Consider the following 19,347-nt stretch of genomic DNA (forward strand, 5'->3'; position numbering starts at 1 on the left):
TCCAACCACAGATAAGTACTAGTTGTGTGACCTTGGATAAGTCACTTAACTGCTGTTTGCCTTAATCCACTAGTGTTTATGTGCATGTGAAGCAAACTACTCTAGTAAAGTTGCCAAGAAAATCCCATGGATAGAATGGTCCACAGGATCATGAAAAATTGGAACAAGAACAATAACAAAATCCCTTCTACTTCTGAATTCTATCATCTGCTCATAAAAATGTGTTTACGGAGGAAGCTAGGTGACTCAGTAGACTGAGAACCAGACCCAGAGACAGGAGGTCCCAGGTTCAAATAGGAACTCAGGCACTTCAAATCTGTGTGACAGTAGGCAAGTCACTTAACCTCCATTGCCTAGCCCTCACCACTCTTCTGCCTTGGAACAAATATACAGTAATGATTGTAAGATGGAAGTTAAGGGTTTTATAAAATGTGTATATGTCAAGTTTGGAGGAAATAAAAGCAAGAGATGGTGGGGGAGAGGGGAGAGAGAGAGAAAAGAAAGAAGGGAGAGAGAGAAAATGAAGGAAAGAAAGAAAGGAAAGAGGGAGAGAAATTTGTGTTGTGTCTCATTTTGCACATACATACAAATACATATATGTGCTATAAAACAACTTCCATTTAAAAATTTTACATGTAGCCTTTGAAGCTCAGATACATTTGATATTATGGTCCATGATGATGAATACCATATAATTATCTTTCCACTTATTAATATAATAGCCTAGAAATACAGAGCTTTACTATCCATTCACACCCATGTATAAAATATGCTTTACACAGTACCCAGCAAAATCAATGCTCTATACACACAGTTGATGTTTAATAAATGTGGTTAAAATGAATGTCCTTAGCATGGGTCAGTAGTTTCATCTTTTGAGCACATACACATACCCAAAGAATCTCTTTCTCTCCCCCCCCCCACCCGACTCCCAAATATTGATTGATTAGCAGTGACACTTTATGAAAGGACTGGGCAATGAGTTGGATGAGAAAGATCAATGTGAGTGGAGTTAATGCAAATATTGCAGATCTAACAATTCTTGAAGATGATCTCATTACAAGACTATTTCAAAAAAACATTCAGTACATAGCACAATTTTGGAATGTGTACATATGTGATTGCAGTGTGGACGAGTATCTCCATTCCTGTGCAAATATTTTATAATAGAGGAATGCATTATCATCTAACTTCCTTCTCCTAACTGGAGCCTGGCTGGGAGAATCTCAAGCCACTTGCATTTTTCTTCATCCCATCTTGCCTTGGAGTCTTTAAGGTTTGTTTGTTGTTGTTGTTGCTTTAATCATAAGATCATAGCTTTGGAGCTGGAAGGAAAAGATGACCTCCTTATTTTTAATAACAACAATAATTACCATAATAATTTTATATAGCTCTTTAAGGTTAGCAAAGTGCTTTATCAATATTACCGTATATGTTCCTCACAATGACCTGGGTGGATTGGTGCTATTATCCTCATTTTACAGATGAAGATACTGAGGCAACAGCAGTTAAATGACTTGCCCAGAATCACACAGCTAGCAAATGTTTCTGAGGTTATTGGTGAACCCAGACCTCCTAATTCCAGGTCCACTGCACCACCTAGCTGCAAAACATGCCTCTTTCTACCACTTCTTTGCCAAAAGAAGGGAGCTGCCAGGTATTCTTTTCTTCTTATTTCAATCTTCCATCAGCACAAATTTGGGTTCTCTGTCCCGTTGAATAGTCTTCCCCTAGTTTCCTTCGTTCATAAGAAAATATCAAAGTGAGATAATTTTTTATAAAGCACTTTACAAACCCTCAAAGGGCTCCATAAATGGTAGCTATTATTATTATAAATTTGGAGCCAAAAGGGCCCTTTAAGCCATCTCATCCAATTCCCTTAGTTAATGGATGAGCAAGCCAGGGCTGGGAGAGGAAATGTAACTTGCCCAGGATCACCCAAGATATCAGGTGGCAGAAGAAGGAATAGAGCCAGATCTTCGTGATTTGGCAATCAATGTTCTATCCAGTACACTGTCACCTCCTTGGGCTGGAGCGGGGGGAGAGGAGGAGGGCGGAGGAGAAAGAGAGAGTCAGAGAGAATCAGTCTTGCTTTGAAAGTTTTGAGAACCTTTGGTTCTGTTTTAGAAAAGGACACATGTTGCGTACTGCGCAGGAAAAAGTTAGAGGAAGCCCATGAGTTAGGACTTCTATGCATTCAGGTTGTCAGAAAGCAGTAGCCTGCGATGGCTGGGCATACGAGCGTGAGTGCACACACGCGCGCACACACACACACACACAGTGTGACAGATGACCTATTGAAATAATTTCAGAGCAGCTCGGTGGTTGCTACGACAACCAATGCTCTCTTGGCTTTCATCTGGCCATGTGACAGCGACTTTGACGTCAGCTGGAGGCAGAGTCTGTGGTTTAGTCCACCGAGCCAAAGGCTTGTGAGAATCTCTTGGATGCTGGACTTATCTCCGCTCGCTGCCTCTGCTGCCACCGCTGCCGCCACTACCGCCGCCGCCGCCGCTACTGCTGCTGCTCCCGCAGCCACCGCTGCTTTCCAGGGGTTGTCGGAACATGGACTATTAAACTCCTGCATTTCTTCCGTGTGAGGTAATCACTTTCCTTTCCATTCTAGCCAGATATTTTTAAAGCTTATTGTGGTGATGTTTCTCCCACACACACCCCACCCCCAGCTGCTGCAAGTTGGTCTTAATGAGTAATTTGCAGGAGTATCTTTTTTTTTTTAAGTGTGAGCCAGTTTCTAGCTTCCAATAATACGTGCAGTCTCCGAGGCTCCGTGAGGTAGGTGGGATGGTCCCAGCCGAATCATCTTTCCTGCTCCAGCATTCGCTCACTGCCCCGGGGGAGCAGCTGGTCCAACTTGGGCCAGATCGCCCCCCTCCTGCATTCCAGCAGTCGCTTTCTCTGACATTGCTGGGGATTGCAAACTCCAGCGCAAGCCAGAGCCACTGCAGCTTAGTCGTTGCCCATTTGATTTCTTCACCATCCGCTGCTACCCTCTTTTGCCGGCTCCGGCGGAGGACACTTTAAAACTCGGTTTCTATTTTCGTGTGCAGAGTTCATAATTAGCAACAATGGGAACAGAGCGAAAGGAACACCAAACACAAACAAAAGTTTGTGTGTGCGTGTTTCCTTTTAAAATAAGGTCGCTTTCAGTGCACATTAGGTTCGGACAATAGGAGGGAGGGCCTATATCAGTTCCTTAGCTAGTCTGTAAATATGAGAGAGACACAGACAAACAGACACGCAGAGACAGTGTGTGTGTGTGTGTGTGTGTGTGTGTGTGTGTGTGTGTGTGTGCCCTGTACTAAACTCTTGTCAACGACTTCCTGTAAAAAAAAATTTTTTTTTTTCAAAATTAAAGTCAGAATTGTGCCAAGGAAATGGTGCTGTATGTAACTGATGATGAGTGTTCAAACATTTCCTTTCCTTGTATATAGAAATGAAAGACCTTAACATTTCCTTGCCATTTCCCTCCCCTCCAAAAAAAGATTAGGCTATAAATTCTGGTTTCTTTTAAAAAAGCAGTCTTGACTTCTTTGCCAAAGGGGATAATGAAGCTACTTGTATAAAAAAAGAGAACTGATTACTTATATAAGAAATGGATACTTCTCATCCAAAACTAAATGTAGCATTTTCAATTCAGACTTATTGATGTAAAGACTTCTCCTTTCTAGTCTAGATTATATTGATAACACCACCAACTGTTGCCTTTGCCAGATAAAGACAGAATTAATTGATCATTACTTATAAAAGCCTATTTCATGATAATTTACATAGCATATGGATTCTGTCATTGGTTTAAGTAGCATTTTCTGAATACTGTAGTTCCTTTCCCTTTGGACCTTGGTATTTCCTAGCAGTTCTTTACCTGTCAAGTAAATAATTTTACAAGTTGTGATTCTAAGAAAAAATCTTGGGAGTTCTTTAAAGTTTCAGTTTTGGTGTTCACCTGACCTCAGAGCCTTTTGAATTTAGCATCAACTGGCAATCTCACTTGACCTAGCAGCATCACATAGAAGTCCCTCTTGTGGTATTCTAAGTTCTACAGAAGATTTAAATGCCTCATAATGTAAAAAGGAAATAATTCTTAACTTTTTGTGTAATGTTGAATTTCACTGTGCCTGAAATGCTACCTGGATTTTTTAGTGACTTATTCTAGGTAGTGAGTAATGGATGAATGGTATGATGGGATAAATGTCTATTTTGGCATGATTTTCATATACATACATATATATATATATATATATTCATTTATACATAAATATATATGCACGTATACATATGCAACTAAATGGCACAGTGGATAGAATGCCAGGCCTGGAGTTAGGAAGACATATTTCTGAGTTCAAATCTAGCCTCAGACACTAACTATTTTACCCAGGGCTAGTTATGTAATCCTATTTGCCTCAGTTTCTTCATCTATAAAATGAGCTGGAAAATGAAATAGCATGAAAACCCCAAATGGAGTTAGAGAGTCAGACACAACTGAACAACAACAAAATATATATTCCCATTACTCATTTGGGTTTGTGGTTATTTTTTTTAAATCCTTATCTTCCATTTTAGAACTGAGACTAAGTATGTGTTCCAAGGCAGAATAGTAATAGGAACTGGGAAATTGAGGTTAAAGTACTTGTCTCACAAGGCTCACAAGACTAGAAAATATTTGAAATCACATTAGAACCCAGGACCTCCTCTCTGCAGGCCTGGCTCCCTATCTACTGAGCCACTTAGCTGACCCAATTCATTTGTTTTTAATATTAGCTCCAGGCCAGGGTCCCCCATGCAGAAATTGCCAGATAGCACAGTACATTAAAGCCACATCTACAAAGACAACATATGAATTCATCAGTTTAAAAAATATCACAAACCAGAGGTTAAGCCATTAATATTCTTTGAAATGTATGTTAGTTGAAATGTTATACTGTAGTTGAGCATGGGCCATTAATTCTGTCATCTAAAAACCTACTTAAAAATTCCATCACTGAAAATGGTTTGCCTTCTTGATAACTGACTTTTAGCCACAGAGATTGCGATTTGTTTGAATGAGGGAGTCTTATTCATCTCAATTGCAGGGATCCTCTATTGCTCTGACACTACTGCTGTATCTCTTTTCACTTAGGGATAATAAAATAATGAAGGTATGGATTTCAGAGGCATAAAATAAAAATACAGGAGAAGGTAGCTACATGATCCTATGGATCAATGAAAAAAAGGAGTAGCAAAAAAGTTTGTCACTGTTAGGCCAGTCCTGAGCTAAGAAGACATTTATTGGTTTTTGCTTGAGTAAAAATCAAAATGGCCCAGTTTTTTTTATAGCACTGAAAATAAAGATGTATCAAGCTGGTATCAAACTCTTCTTCAGAAAGCTTCAGACTAATACCAGACACACAGTATCACAGAATTTCAAAATTGAAAGGCTCTTAGTGTTTACAAATATCTGAGTAGGAATCTTCAACAAGTGGTATCTAGCCTTTGCTAGATGACCTCCTTGCATATATGGATTGGTAGGAATGGCATGATTTACTCAGGAGACTCTGGATATTATGCTTTAAATACTTGTGCACAGTTAATTGAATAACATGACGGCAAAGCTAAAAGAAGTCATAGAACTGTCTTATTCTACACTCTCCACCCTGCCATTGTCACCATTTCCAGCATCCATTTTGACCCTCAAAGTTCATAATAATGTGTTCTATCACCTCTGCTTAGGAACAACTTGGGTGAGTACAAGGTAAAGCAAAATCCACCTTCCTTGAAACTCCATGTCAGCCTTGCATATGCCTGTGGTAATTTGGAGTGAAATAATCCTACCCAGTTGGATGGGCATTAAGAGGAACAATGCCAGCATTAACTTAAAGTATGCATGTTAACAGCTCCCCCTCCATCAAGGTATAGTTGTATATAGTACACATAAAGGTACCTGTAACAGCTCAAAGGATGTTGGGGCCTTACACAAAGAATTTGGCACAGTAGATGATATCTGGACTGACAACATAAGAGAAGCCCCTTTTTTCATTCTTCTAAAACTAAATTTGCGTGCTAAGGAACTTAGCTGATGCTCAAGTTTTATATAACACACTTATCTGGTGGAACAAATTAGCAGCCCTCAATACTAAGGAGGGATTTTACATGCATCAAACCCAGAAACAGCTACAATGAAATCAATCTAAGTCAGGGCTCTGATTTACTTATATCAGTAGAATCTAAAATTGGGCTTGCACAGTTGCAGGTAATTGAAAAATTCAGAAAATTTCCCTTGTAATCCAAATCCTAACCCATACCTCTCCCCTATGCCCCTCCAAAACAATTCATTTCATTTAGTAAGTAAGATGGAGGGATTTGATCTCAATTGTCTCGAGTCGATTCCATTCCATCCCATTCCCATTTATTAACATTCTATTTAATCATATTATTGTAGCTATGGTTCCTCATTGCTCTAGCTTGCTCTGCTTGAATAGACAGCCTGATTTTTGCTAACTAGCAAACTTTTCAGTCACTTGGTTGGCAGTAAAGCTGTCCTTTGAGGTGTATCAGCATTAACCCTTTTAATGTAAGTACGTGGAACTAGAGCTATGACATTTTGCACAAGCTGTTATCTCAACACCATCCAGATGCCTAACATTTGAGAATAGAAGCTTATCAACTTCCTCTTCAGTTCCCTCTGGAATTATAAAAGAGGATTTTCTAAAATGGTTCTCATATTTTGGGGATAGAAAAGTACACCTGCTCAATGGGGAACCACTTGCTGAAGGAATTTGGGAGAGGTCTCATATGCTTGGCTTTTGTCATCCCGAATTTTAGTGCCTTGGAGGACAAGGAGAAAGATTTAAGTTTGGCAAGAGTGCATATAATAATGACATATATCACACATTTCTAGTTAAATAAAAATTGCATGACTAAAAGTCAATGAGAAACTATGTTTCCAAATGTACTCGCTTGAATCTTTCTAAAAGTGACCATAGAAAGTTGAGGGTCATCTCTACCTGATATTCTATATTCATATAGATCTGTGATCTCACCAATTTGGAATTTACTTCAAGAAAGACTGCAAGCTCATCTGTGCTTGACATTAAAATTATATTTAAAATCTCCCTAGTTGCTAGGGCTTTCTCCCAGATATCGAGGGGGAGAGGTGAGTTGGGGGAGCAACTAGGTGACCCAGTAGATGGAGTGTTGGCCTACAATCCATAGAACATATCTTCCTAAATTCAAATATGGCCTTAGATACTTACTAGCGATGTGACCCTGAGCAAGTCTTTCGATTTTGTTTGCCCCAGTTTCCTCACTTTCAAAATGAGTTGGAAAAGAAAATGATGAACTATTCCATTATCTTTGCCAAGAAAACCCCAGTTGGGGTCACAAGTCAGGCATGACTGAAAACAACTGAAGAACAACAAATATGTGTGTATATTTTAGTGTTGTATCATCCCTCTCTCTCTCTCCAGAAGAATGTAATCTTGTTTTTTTTGTTTTGTTTTTTTTCTTAAACCCTTACCTTCTAAGTGTCAGTTCAAAGGCATAAGAACGGTAAAGGTTAGGCAATTGGGATAAAGTGTCTGTGGTCAAATTTGGACTTAGAACCTGTTGTCTCCCTGCCTGATTCTCAATCCACTGAGCCACCTAGCTGTCCCAAATAGAAGTTTCTTGAGGACAAGGACTGGTTCCCTCTTTGTCTTTGTATCTTTAGCTGATAATACTTGGTATGATTGACACATACCTAATAAGCACTTAGCACAAGCTAGTTGACCCAACAAATGTTCAAGCTTATTGAAAGTTAAGTTCTTTCCTTTAAAGACAGTCTGTCTTTTTTTTCATTCTTGAATTTCAGTTATTATTAGGATTCCTATCTTTTAAAAGCTTTTCACTGGAAACAGCATTCATTTAATATTAACCAGAATTTTTGCAATCCTCTGTCTCTGAAGAAGCCCAGTAGAGTAAAATTTGCAGGTAGGATATGCCTAGGCTAGAACTCTTGCTGTCTTTATGGCTGGCAGCATCTGAGACATGTCCATATTTTCCAAAGGCTGCCACAATGATCCCAGGAAATCTTCATGTTCCCCAAAATTCTCTGTTCTGGTGCAAAGATGACATTTTCTAGGTGGATCAAGATTTTCTTTGCTTTCCTGAACTCAATTTTCATCCTTAGGGAGATAAATGTTAAGTACTGTGTTTGCTGTTTCTTGGCTCTTCTTTTGGCTCTATGACTCCCACAGCCTTTGGAATGATTCATGCAGCTAAAACCACGATCTAGACTATGACGACTGGTTATTTACAACAGCCTTGCAGATAGATCAAAGAAGATCGGCCTACAAAAGTCATCTCACGCCTGCTGGCAATGATGTATTACATGATGAACGTTCCTAGCCTGAGGTATTATCAATCAGCCCATCAATAATTTTTAACTGACTACTTGGAGTCCTGGACTTTATGAGGCACTATGTGAGGATAAGTGTGACCTTATGAAAATAGGCTTGGGCTTGGATCTATGTGGGTTCAAATCCCATCTCTAATACATACCAGCTGTGTAACTAATCCTGGTAAGTCACAACTTCTCAACCTCAGTTTGATCATCTCTCAAATGGAGATTATAAAACCTGTAATATTGACTCCACAGCATTGTTATTAGAATCACAAGTCTAATACTGGTGGATCAGCAGAAGCCTCCTAGACCAACACTCTTATAAGGAAAGTTAGGCTCCAGGGAATTTAAATGATATGGCCAAAATAACACAAGCAGAATCGGGATTTAGATTCACAGTCCACAGACTTTAAGGCATCACTACAAGATGTGTATCCCAAAGGGATAACAGAAAATGGGAAAGGACCTGCTTGTACTAAAATATTTATAGCTGCATTTTGTGGTGGCAAAGAATGGAAAACTAAAGGTATTCCCCTCAATTGGAGAATGGCTGAACAAAATGTGGTATATGATAGTGATGGACTACAATTGTGCTGTAAGAAATAATGAATGGGATGATTTCAGAAAGAGCTAGAAAGACCTATGTGAACTGATGCAGAGTGAAATAAGCAAAACCAGAACACTGTACACAGTAATAGCAATATTGTGGAATGATCAAATGTGATAGACTTAGCTACTAACAACAATGCAAAGATCCAGAAAAATTTGAAAAAGAATGCTGGGGGCAGCTAAGTGGCTCAGTGAATTGAGAGTTAGACCTAGAGATGGGAGGTCCTAGATTCAAATCTGACCTCACATACTTCCTAGCTGTGTGACCCTGGGCAAGTCACTTAACCCCCATTGCCTAGCTCTTACCACTAAATGGCATAGTATCCATTCTAAGACAGAAAGTAAGGTTTTAAAAAAACAAGCAGGGGGTGGAGGGTGTCACATGTTTCTGGGTCTATTCTATTGCTCTGAATAAATTCTGAAACCTTTTATGTAAATATAAAGAGTTACCATTTCTTACTTGCATATAGAATAGAGCCTCCTCTTAGCATCTCTAGAGAATATCTTTTTTTCTTATACAGCTGCAAAGAAATATCTTTTTTTGCATGCAGAAATGGACTCTGCCTTCTCTTAAATTGATATATTGGGACTATAGGGAAGTACTTACTTAAATCAACAGAAACAGCCAAAGGAAAAAAGGGTTAACTTATTAACAGTTAAGGTTGTGAAAAAAGGAATGAATTGCCTACAGAATAATTAATTCTCTTCCCAATCCACAGCCACTTGATAGTCACCTTCTCTCTCTCTCTCTCTCTCTCTCTCTCTCTCTCTCTCTCTCTCTCTCTCTCTCTCTCTCTCTCTCTCTCTCTCACCACTCTCTTCTCTCTCCTCTCTCTCTCCCATAGCAAAAAGAAAACAAACAATTCTTCCCAACACCTAGAGGATGTAATCATTCCTCACCACCTCGGTCTCTGCCAAGGAAAGGGGCATTAGTTTTCCAGCTTAACTCAGTCCCTAAATAGCATCAAACTGCCAAGTTACAAATTCAGTGTCCACCCCCTCCCAGTTCATGTCTTGGCACTCTGACTTCTCAGGACTTCCCTCTTGGGCTGTTGGCCACATAACAGCCTGAAATTCTGTCTTTAGAGTTGCCATGGCTGAAACTCCCAAGCTCCCAGGTCCTGGATTTCCACTGCCTGTACCTAGAAGGGAAAAGAATAAACAAAAGAGACCAAAACCTCAATCCTGTTTCTTGAGGCCACTTGGCCAAAGGAAGTGGGGAAAGGTTGCCCTTCTCAGTTTAGTTTATTACTCATGCTTCTGGTGGGTAAGATCTTCACCCCCTGGGAAAAAAAAAACTAGAAAAGAGGAGGGGGCTTACATTTTAATTAGGGAAAGCTAGTAAGGACTATCACAAAAAGGAGAGTAGTGAGGGCTGTGGTATGGCATGGAGATAGTCTAGCAATGGAATGAATGAAGGCCTAGTTCTAGCAAAGGGGAATAAAAAATCATCAGAGCCCAGGGTGACTCCAGGCTTCCTGTGGGAAGGAGATGGGAATGATGATTGGAATGGAAGCATTATGGTATAGAGATGCACATGTTTTTCTTATTGGAGACATTCCAGGTTTTTAAATGGCTAAAGGGCAGCCTGGACCCATTATGATTAATCAATAGCCAATAAACATTGATTAAGTGCCCTTCATGTGCCTCAATACCACAGTCTTTATAATGAAAAATACTATGCCAGTGGCCTTTTTGTGATTAGTTAGTTGATATTTGTGAACAATTCATTTTCTCCCATGAACCCCCTTGGTCCTCCTCTGGAAAATGGTGGACCTTTCTAAGGAAAACATAGGGCAGCTAAGTAGTACAGTGCATAGAGTGACAGACCAGATGTCAGGAAGACATCTCCCTGAGTTCAAATGTGGCCGTAGAAACTTAGTAACTGTGCGACCCTGGGCAAACCACTTAATCCTGTTTGCCTCAGTTTCCCCAACCATAAATGAGCTCGAGAAGGGAATGGCAAACTAATCCACTATCTTTGCCAAGAAAACCCCAAATAGCGTCATGGAGAGCCAGACATGCCTGAAAAAATAATTGAAAAGCAATAGCACCTACCTCCCCGAGTTGTGAGAATCAAATGTGAAAAATATAAAGTGCTTTGCAAACCTCAAAGGGCTATTATTAAGTACTTATTTTTAAGAGTTTGGGGCCTGGGAAAGAAAAAAAATCAATTTTTAAAAAGGGAATCAGTTGGACTTATAGAGTTGGGAGGTGATAAAAGTTTTTTAAAATGGATATTCCAAATTGTAATGACAGCTTGCTTTTGGAAGGGAAATTTGGAATGTTATTAGACTAGCTGATTCCTTCCAGTTGCAAAATTCAGTTAGTTCAATGAGTCTAATTTGGGAATCTGACTACTACTGAGTGTATTGTTATTGGTCAGTTGTGACCCTATTTGGGATTTTCTTGGCAAAGATACTGGAATGGTTTGTCATTTCCTTCTGGAGCTCATTTATGGTTGGGGAAACTGAGACAAACAGGGTAAGGTGACTTGCCCAGAGTTACCCAATTACTAAGTATGTAAGGTCAGATATGAATTGAAGAAAATGAGTCTTCCTGACTCCAAGTCTGTCACTCAACCCACTGCATCACTTAACTGAACAAGTTCCTATTATTATCTCTGTTTTATAAGTGAGGAAACTGAGGCAGACAGAGTTTAAGTGACTTGCCCAGTATCATACAGCTACTCAGTGTATGAGGCAGGATTTGTACTCTGGTCTAATTAACTTCAGCACTCAATATACTGTGCCACCAAGCTGCCTCTCCTAAGGTAGCTAGGACTGAAAAGCCATTAACTTTCTAGTAAATCTTACTCTGCCACAACAGGAAATACCTTGACTTTGCTAAAAATCAGGAAATGTCTTGCAAAAGACCCATATTAAAAAGAGCTCCTTAAATCATAGATAAAGACTCAAGTTTTCAGTGGGAAGTATTATTGAAATTAAAGGCAGCTAACATAGCACAGTATACTAGGTTCTTCTTGGAATCAGGAAGACCCAAGTTCAAATCCATCTTAGAGACATGAGCTGTGTGACCCTAGACAAGTCATTTTACCTCTCCTGCCCCAACTTCCTCATCTGTAAAATAGGGATAATAATAGAAACTATCTCCCATGTTTGTTGTGAGCAAAAAAATTGAGATATCTGGAAAACATTTTATTAACCTTGAAGCGGTTAATTTTTTGTGAACTCAGAAATCCACAGGATACCTAAATTTTTTTTCTTACATTTCAAGGGGAGTTTTTAAGGCAGAAATGGAAACATCTCTATGGTATCCTCTTTCTCTTACAGAATTTCTATAATTAATAAAAGCAGCCGAAGAGATGTCAGTGGGGGCCATGATGGCTAGTATTCAAGGATCTGAAAAGCTGTCACATATCACATGTCACACAATTTCTCCCTGCTCCTACTTCTGCTCTCTGTTCTACTTCACCCCAAAGAGCAGAAGTAGGAGCAGGGAGAAATTGCAGAGATCATTTTAGATTGTCAATAAAACCTTGCTAAAAATCAGAGCTATCCAAGAGTGGAATAGGCAGCCTCTTAAGGCTCCTGCCAAGCCCTTCTCCCCCTTGTATTGGCATTTTTTAAGCAGAAGCTAACTACAGTTGTTGGATGTGTTTAGGGGTGTGTTCATAATTGTTTAATAACCCCTCTGCAGAAAACAAAATGTATATGATACACTTTCAAGTTTAATATGCTTAAAATTTTTTCTCCAATACTTCCTCAAGTCAAAGCAATCAATAAAGCAATTAATTAAGCCTTAATTTTTAGCTTTTACCATTTCCAGCTGGTTTTCTCATACGAAACAAATGTTCACAATGAAAATTTAGCAATCAGCTAGTTGGAGCTAGCTGGGTAAGTCGTAGGGGATTTTATTCTGATGTGTGTTAGGCTAGGCCTCCTCTAAGTCCCTTCCAACTATTGAGATTCTGTGATTCTAAGCAACCATGTCTACTGGGTTTTAGCATAGAGTCTCATCTCTGAAATTTTGAGTTGCTCAGGCAGCCAAGATGCTGGTATCAAGAAGTGGAAATTGGCATTAAATATCCTGATATTACAAAAATGAAAAGATACAAAGGACAAGAGAAAAATTGATATTGAACATATTGAGTATTTCTCCATTTTTCCAATTTGGCTACCTTCCTTAATCATATTTTCTACCTCTACCCTTAATTCAGCCAATGTAGTCATATCTAAGTAGTGTTTTTCTTTTATAAATAGTTTTATGGGATCGAGGAGTGATTTCCTTGACAGTTGAAATCATGGCCCTAATGAGTGGAATCTACAGCTCAGTCTCAATCAGATATAATAATAGGATGGATCATAGATATAGAGAGGGAAGAGGTTTTCAAGGTCATCTAGTCCAACCCCACTATTTTTATAGTGATATCTGACATGCACATAGGGCATTGGGGTTTGTGAAGCACTTTACATACCTGATCTTAGGGTATCCTCATGACCCTGTGAGATAGGTGCTATTATCATTCCCATTTTACATATGGGGAAACTGAGGCTTCAAGTTTTAAGGGAATTACCCAGGGTCACATAGCTGATAAATATCTAAGACAGGATTTGAACTTATGTCTTTCTGACTCCATAAGCCAATGATATATATCCAGTGCTTCTTCTGAAATGAGGCCCAAAGACATGAGGAGACAGGAGAGAGCTCCCTGGATTTGAAGTCACAAGACCTGGATTCTAGTTGTGCCACTTTCTGTGTAATTGTCAAATCATTTGACCTCTCAGCCTCAGTGTAAAATGGCTTAGATGACCTTAGAGATCCCTTCTAGCTCCAAATCTTTGATTTTATGTGATTAAATCACTTGTCCAATTACTCAGATCCTGAATAACAACCTAGGGCTTAGTTTTTCCTTAGTCTGTGGTCATACCTAATCCTGGCTGGCCATATTGAAAGTGCAATCGGGTGGTACCAAAGAAAGTGAATGCCAATCCATTCTCACTGCTGGAAAAGATGCTTAAAGCATACTCCCTGCTTCGAGCTTGTCAATGGTCTCATCTTCAGATATGAAAAGCTCAGGACATTGGTTCCTTAAGAACCAAAGCTAAGTTGTTGAGAAGAAAGAACATGATGCTTTTGATAATGTGTGCAGTCAGCTTCAGTCTCTTATTGCAGCCCCTTTCTTTCCTGAGTGGCAGCCTGATTATGGGGTTCTCACTAGCTTTGCCAGGTCAGTAAGCACAGATCCAATTAGAACAATTAAATTTCAGCAGAAACCCTGGATGCTGTATTCTATAGGTGTCAGTCAAACATCTATTCCCTGCTCTGTGTGTTTCCGTGTTTGTGAGGGACTGGGTAATTATAAATCCCCGCTGGCCACATTCTTGGATTCCTATTACAGTCTTTGCATGTGCTGGCATAGAGTGGCACCAGGTGTGCATGGGTGGCAGGAGTGGTTGGAAACCTCAGTCTTGAGGCTTCTGGACAAACTTGCCATTGGTGATATGCAAGTACTTTCAGTTCAAGAGTCTTCTTGTTGTCTAGTCGTGCCCAACTCTCTGTGACCCCATTTGGGATTTTCTTGGCAAAGATACTGGAATGGCATACATTTCCTTTTCCAGCTCATTTTACAGATGAGGAAACTGAGTCTAATGGTGTAAAGTGACTTGCCCAGGGTCACCCAGCCAGTTAAGTGTTATGGACGGATTTATACTCAGGTCCTCTTGACTCCAGGCCCGATTCTCTGTCTACTGAGCTACTTAGCTGCCCTAAGGGAGTCTTGATGTTTCATCAAATACCCGAACTCACCACTTCCAAGGTATACTATCTGACAAGTTCTCCCCAGAGCCCTGTGCCCCTCTCTTCCATTTTTGGTATCTTGATAACAATGCCTACTTTCCAGATGATTTGAAAACTTAATGGTTCCATAGAAGAGTTTTAAGACAGCAAGGTGGAATAATGGATGGATGATCAAATGAGGATATAATTTTGTAGTATAGGGTAAACATTGACATGCTTGTAAACTGTAGGGAATGAGCCAATATGCAAGTATACATGTAAACTAATTGATAGGACAATAACTGGGTGGCTCAGTGGATAGAGACTCAGGTCTGAAGTCAGGAGGACTTGGGTTCAAATCTGACCTCAGACACTTCCTATCTATGTAGTCCCAGGCAAGTCACTTATCTCCAATTGCCCAGCTCTTTCCACTCTTCTTCCTTGGAGATACTACTTAGTACCAATTCTAAGAAAGAAGGTAAGGGCTTAAAAAAAAAAAAGAATTGATAGGATTGGTATGTCAGAGGAGACAATCTGTTGGAGATAGAATAGAATGGGATCTCTTCAGCAGGCAAAAGGGTTAGCCTTGGTAAGGAGTAAAGCCATAACATCATGTGAGGCAGAGGTAAAAGAGGAAATTGTGGAAGAACACAGAGGAGTAATATGGGATGGGGAAGAGGGAAGAAGAAACTCATGGTGAATGACCTCAATTTTCTCATTAAAATGGGGTAACATTCTCAGCTGAGAAGGAAAGGAAAGAGGGAACAAAGAAGTACTGGGAGGAGTGGAATAAGGAAGTATAGTAGAATTGCCTAGCAGCAGTGAAAACCCACGTTGTTGCAACTCAGATGAGAGATGGTATGAACCAAACTAGTTGGTTGTCAGGTGAGTCCCTGGAAATTGAAGGGATGCCTATCAATTGAGGAATGCCTAAACAAGTTATGGCATATGATTGTAATGTAATACTACTTCACCATAAGAAATGATTAGCAGGTTAATTTTGGAAGAAAAAAAAACATGAAAAGGCCTATATGAAGACTGGATAAGCAGAACCAAAAGAACATTATCTACAGCAACAGAATTATTGTTTGAAGAATGGCATGTGTATATCCTCTGAAGAAAGGACTGATGAATAGAAAAAAGTAAAATGTAATTTTATATATATGCATATCTAACATATTTATATAACTTTTATCAAATGATACTTTCTCTAATGGGGAGAGGAAAGGAGTTAACCAGGTATTTTAATGTAACAAGTAAATAAATAATATTTTTAGAGGAGGGGAAATTGCAAGAAATGTTTAGGTATAAAATTGATAAGATCTGACAACTGATTGGATACATGAAAAAATATTAGCAGGGCAGCTAGATTGCTCAATGGATAAAGAGTCAAGCCTGGAGGTCCTGGATTCAAACTTGGCCTGAGATACTTCCTAGCTGTGTGACCCTGGGCAAGTCATTTAATCCAGTTGCCTAGTCCTTACTGCTCTTCTGTCTTAGAACTTATATATAGTCTTGATTCTAAGACATAAGGTAAGGTTTTTGGAGAGAGAGAGAGAGAGAGAGAGAGAGAGAGAGAGAGAAGACAAGACATTAAATTTTCTAGTTCAACCTTTTCATTTTACTAATGAAGAAACTGAGGCTGCCAAGCAAGATTTGCTCAAGTAATTTGCTCAAGGTCAGATCTGGAATTTAAACCCAACACTCTTGACACAGCTCACTTATGTTTGCTCTGTTTAAATTCTTCTCAAGCATTTTATTTATAGTTATTAGAGTTTTTGGCAATGTTTAATAGCAAAATTTCTCAAATCCCTTTGCTTGTCATTAATAAGTGTTTTAAGTTTGTCTATTCAGTGCTTCAAGGCCATCTGAATTAGTCATTCATCATCCCTTTGAAATTGATTAGTATGAATTTCCTTTTGAAAAGCTGGGAAAACAAAAGCCTTAGGAGGGTGATGACTAGCCCTAGGATATGGAGTAAACCAGTAGTCAAATAATGTAGACTCACTTATGTAATCCTAAACCAAGCTAAGAATGGTTATTGTCCCTAGAGCACATAGGTGGCACAGTGTGAGGGAGTTCAGGACCTGAAGTCAGGAAGACTCATCTTCCTAAGTTGAAATCTGGACTCAGATACTTACTAGCTGTATGACTCTTGGCAAGTCACTTAACCTTGTTCACCTCCATTTCCTCATATGTAAAATAGGCTGGAGAAGGCAGCCACTCCAGTATTTTTGCCAAGAAAACCCAAATGGGGTTATGAGAAGTCAAATATTATGTCAAATACCACACTTGGGAATGGCTCATTTATATATAATAATATCCTAATAGACAAAGAGGATGTTCTTAATGCCTATTATCTTCATTGACTTGTACCCCAAAAGACCTATTGTTTTGTATGAGAGAATTTGAGCCTTCATTGTGCCTTATGCAACTTAACTTACTACCTCTAAACAGGAGGAAACAAAAATTTTCAGGATGAAAAATATATGCATTCATATAATATTTTAAATGTTGCCTATTTCACATGGCATATCCTAGTTCCATGTTGGCAAACCTATGGCATGTGTACCAGAGGGCACATAAAAAGCCTTCTCTATGGACACACCCATCATCACCCCAGCACAGAGTTCACCAGAGTTCTTTACTAGAAAGCCAGAGGGACATGGGGCTGGGCTGCTCCCTTACCCCTCTCCACACACCCTGGGTGAGGATATCACCTGTCCCTCTAAAAGGTTTGCCATCACTGTCATAGGTAGTTGCCCACTTTTCTCATTATTAGTCATAGCTGTTCATTAGTCTTCACTGAACTGAGCTGTCTTTCATCCACATTCTGAAAATACTGGGGTCTTTCACATTCAAACCATATTGTTTTTCAGTTTTTAACCTAAATATCACACTATTTAAATCCTCATTTTAAAAAAATTGCAAAGCAGATCCTTGATGTTAGTGCTGCTCCATATACAATTCCCCTTGAATATTGAAACAACTAAGAGAGATGTTTACCATTCTAAATATGTTACCAAACAGGTTACGAGATCTCAAAGGCAGCTATGCTGTCCTAGGATTGTTAGAGAATATGTGTTGGGAGGCTGAAAGAGGAGCAGCAAATAAATAAAGTAGAATTTACAGGTTTGTTTGGGACTTTGTCTTCAGTTTTTCTACCATGATCTATAGACAGTCTCTGACTTTTGAACAAGTCATGTTAAAAGTTTGTTCCTACCTTATTTAGAACTTGTGAAGATTGGATTTCACTATCTCCTGATTGTAACAATGAAAGTACTTAGCTCTTCCTTCATTGGGAAGATTGAATTGTAATCCCTAGTCTATTTTTAGATTTTAATCCCCAAAAGTGTTAACTCAGTATTTAAAGTAGATCTACCCATTTTAACTACAAAAAGGTGCAAACTAACTACAAAAGGTGTGATCTAACCAAAAAAGGTATGATCTAGCCAAAAGAGGTGTGACATTCATTGCATGCATTGAGTGAGAGGTCTGTGACCCATGTGTGAAAGAGTGGGCAGTCCTGGAGAGGAGTGTCTTCTGTGATTGGTAGACATGAAATTTATGAGAGGTGACACAAGAGAAAAAGATCTTTAAACAGAGGACCACAGAGGCCAGATAGGAGAGATCAAAGAACTCTGACCCAGAGTTGGACTGGAGGATCAGTCTCTCGAGTCATGAGTGAATAAGACACTTGAGGAGAGACTAGAAGACAGACACTTGGACTTGGCTGTGGAACTCAACCCTGGAGGAGCTCCTGCAGGAGACCTCAGACTGCTTTCTTTTTAGACTGTCACTGTGGTGAGTGAAAGGCTGACAGTCCCTTGCCCTTTCTGGAGTTGTGAACCTCCAAGAAAGGCCCATCATCTTGAGACTCCTTTTCCCTGATTAGGGCCTTAGAATTTCTACTTGGATCAGAGGAAGCTGGAGTTTTTTCTCTCTCTTTCCTTAATATTTTCCCTCTATTGTAAATAAACTACCATAAATTCTAATTTTACTTTAGTAATTCACTTTGGGAATCCCTGACAACCACCACTTTAATATATTCAGGTTTAACCAGAAATAAATTTAACAAACTCATAGCCCCATCTCCCATTGAAGGATTATATTTGGTGGTTAGGACCCCAGACCAACCTACAAAGATTTTTTTAACATTCAATTTCCCAAAAGTACAGGACTATATTGATAGGCATATGGGATCTCTGTGAACTAGTATTTCATTATGCCTCCCCATCTTTCAGGGATCTGTAAAAACCAGGAGTTAACATTGTGGTCTACCATTTCCATGGCCATACCAATCAGATACTGTAAAATCATCTTCTAAGACAGTTTCAAACCTGTGAACAGAAAGAATTGGTCATGATCATCTTGTTTAGTCTAGTCTCATCATTAAGCAAGTAATACAACTAAATCCCACATTAGGAAGAACCATGCCCAAGATCCTAGCCATAACTCTTGGTTCCAACACAGAATTTGGGAAATACTCATTTTGACTTCACCAATATCCATAGCTAGGTTGATGGAGCTACGATTAGAATCTGAGTCTCCCAGGCCAATGCAATGAGTACTCTTTCCACCACAACCCATTGTTTTTGTTGTCCTATCTTATAGTTTTCTCT

General features: G+C 39.3%; 1 protein-coding gene across 3 annotated transcripts in view; it reads left to right on the top strand.

Annotated features, from left to right (window-relative positions):
• Positions 1-19,347, top strand: part of NCALD (neurocalcin delta) — a 569,529-nt gene that overhangs the window by 465,050 nt on the left and 85,132 nt on the right. The window contains exon 1 of one of the 3 annotated variants that reach the window (XM_007488171.3): positions 2,080-2,601. The exons of the other annotated variants lie outside the window; for them this stretch is intronic. The gene's annotated coding sequence lies outside the window, so the exon portion shown is untranslated. Of the gene's footprint in view, positions 1-2,079; positions 2,602-19,347 lie in introns of those variants that run through there. 3 annotated transcript variants of the gene reach the window in all.

The sequence above is a fragment of the Monodelphis domestica genome, chromosome 3, assembly GCF_027887165.1.
Source record: "Monodelphis domestica isolate mMonDom1 chromosome 3, mMonDom1.pri, whole genome shotgun sequence".
In the NCBI taxonomy this organism is placed as follows: Eukaryota; Metazoa; Chordata; class Mammalia; order Didelphimorphia; family Didelphidae; genus Monodelphis; species Monodelphis domestica.